The sequence below is a fragment of the Humulus lupulus genome, chromosome 7, assembly GCF_963169125.1.
Source record: "Humulus lupulus chromosome 7, drHumLupu1.1, whole genome shotgun sequence".
Lineage (NCBI taxonomy): Eukaryota > Viridiplantae > Streptophyta > Magnoliopsida > Rosales > Cannabaceae > Humulus > Humulus lupulus.
The window spans coordinates 159,134,343-159,137,146 of record NC_084799.1 but is presented as its reverse complement, the minus strand read 5'-3'; the positions used below and the strand labels follow the sequence as shown (position 1 = coordinate 159,137,146).

Here is a 2,804-nt window from a genome sequence, read left to right as displayed (position 1 = left end):
TAAATTGAATATTTTAATACTCTCATTTTGGCTATAAATATGTAATTTCAAGACCCTTTTTGGGTGCTTAATTTTTTGTTACTATCATCTTTTCTACACTTTCTCTCTTCCTTTTGAGAATAACATTTTGTGCCAAGTATGTATTTCTTTTGTAATATATTTTGGATTCTAGTTATGTGCTTCTAATCTTTTTCATAAGATTATTAAGATCATGATGAAGAAACTTGTAACCAGACATTATTTATTTTATATGTTGATTTCTCTTGTAATGCAACAAAGTTTATGCATTTTTCTTCTTCATATATGTCTTTCATCTTTAATATCTTGTATTTTGGATTGTTAGATAATATTACACTTTGTTCTTCATTTTGCAAAGCATAATATTCTTTGTGTAAGATGTGACATTAAATTGTACACATCCAATGCTTAGAACAAAAATATTATGTTTTGCCTTATAGATAATGTTATTTGATTTTTTGTTGTTTCATTATGTTGAACCACATTAAATACTTTGAAAGTAATTTTTTTTTTTTTTAAGTAAAGAAAAATCCTATCATTTTAGAAATAATTTGTGCTTAAATTATAAATCTAGTTGGAAAATGATAGTTTGATTTATTTTAACTATCACTAAAACTTGGGAATTAATATACTAATAAATATTATTAAACTTATCTTTTTGGATTCTAGTATCATAATAATCTATCTTTTTCAACTTATTTACAAACCATAATTGCTTAATTTTTTTCTATTGAATAACTTTATTTTCAATCTTTTAGTTTTTTTCTTGGCATTAAATCTTATCAATCTTTGGAGCTAGGTTAGAATTTATTTAATTTTGTTTTAAAATAGTTTCTTTTTTATTATAGACAACTCATTTGGGTTCGACATCCTTGCTTACACGAAGTCTATACTATATATATGATTTTTGCGCTGGACATATTTAAAACATACCAATTTTGGATCCATCATGTTTTTGGCGTCGTTGTCGGTGAGTTGCAAGAAAAGAAACGAACTTTTTCTCAAGGTTAGTGAATTCTTCTACAACTTTTTTAAATTTTTGAACTATATAAAAATATAAAACTAAAAAAAAAAAAGATAAGAAGAAAATTTGGGACAGTTCTACCACCCATAAAAAAATTTACTTATATATATATTTATACTTATGCTTTCTATTTTTTTTTTAGTTGACGACACTTGTGCCTCCTAATTTTTGTAGTAATTTGCTTTATTTATTTTTGTTGTTATATTTTTGTGCATATTTACTAGTTAATGAAAAAAATTTCCTCCTAGTCTTTGCTTTATTTTATTAAGGTTGATGGCATGCTATGCCTCCCAACTCTTTTATTTAGTTGATGGCACATGTGCCTTCTAGTTTTTTTTTTTTTTTTTACCTTATTTACTAGTTGATAGCAATTTTTCCACCTAGTTTTTACATTATTTTTGTTGTGGTTGATTGCATGCTATGCCTCCCAACTCTTGTTCAATTTTAGTTAACATTATCTATTTTGTCTTATTTTATTTCTCTTATCATATTATTGTGTAATTGTAAAAAATACTTGAAAAGAAACCCTAAATCTTGTCGTTTCACCATAAGCAATCTTTGCTTAAAGGAAATTTGAACGAAATTCCCAATCTGCCTCTACTAATTAACCTAGGGACAAGTAAACCATAAAAATTATATTGTTGTGAAATCTCTAAAAATTCTAAGTATGCTCTGTGGTTGTCGTTTTAACTGATCTTCCACATCAGAAAATTGTTTTCTTGAGAGATTATATTTGTTGTCTTGTTTGTGAAAATTGTATGTATCATTGGGAAAGTAACTCTAAAAATTGTTTGGTAAAAAGATGTTTATCTTTGTTTGAAATTGAAAGTGTTAGTAAAATTTTAATCATCATGGAACCAATGGCTAATGATAATGGAAATCCTGCTGGCGGAAATTTTGTGCAAGAAAAAACTTTAATTGAATAATTTTCACCTATTTCGTCTAATGCTCCTTCATGTATTGTTTTTCCTTACACTAACACTACCCATTTTGAGCTTCAACCAAAAATCATTCAATTATTGCCATCTTTTTATGGGTTAGATAGAGAAGATCCATACATGCATGTCAAAGATTTCGTAGAAATTTGCCCAACATTTAGATTTCAAAAAATTTCTAATGAGTCAGTCAAACTAAGATTGTTCCCTTTTTCATTAAAAGACAAATCAAATGTTTGGTTAAATTCCCTTCCCACAGGGTTTATAACAACATGGGATCAACTTTATTATAAATTTTTGTTGAAATGTTTTCCTATGTCTAAAACTGATAGTCTAAAGAGAGAAATCTCTGAGGTTTTTCTAAAAGATAATGAGGAGTTTTATGAATTTTGGGAAAGATTTATAGATTTATTATTAAAATGTCCTCATCATGGTTTTGAAAAATGGAGATTTGTAAAATATTTTACTGATGGTTTGACTCCCTCTAAGCATCAAATGATTCAATCTATGCAAACTGTAAATTTTTTACAATTTCAAGGGCAAGAGGGTTGGGACGCCCTTGAAGATTTACCTGTCAATTCACAACAATGGAATTATTTTGATCCTAGGTCTAGGTCAACTAATTCACCAAAAAGAGGAGGAAGATATGAAGTAAAAGATGAATTAGACTTAAAAACAATCTTAGAAAAATTAGCGAGAATAGTAGAAGCTTTAGTCATAAGCCAAACTATAAATTCTCCAAAGCAACCCAGAAAAAAATGTTTGTTCAATATGTTCTAGTCCTTGTCATAATGCCCAATAATGTCCTTCCTACCAAGAGGCTGAGG

General features: G+C 27.6%; 1 non-coding gene across 1 annotated transcript; it reads right to left on the bottom strand.

The window, feature by feature from the left end:
- Nucleotides 1-2,307: 2,307 nt before the first annotated feature.
- Nucleotides 2,308-2,414, bottom strand: LOC133793273 (small nucleolar RNA R71). Its single transcript, XR_009874725.1, has one exon. It is a non-coding gene; the product is annotated as a small nucleolar RNA R71 (small nucleolar RNA).
- Nucleotides 2,415-2,804: the final 390 nt, after the last annotated feature.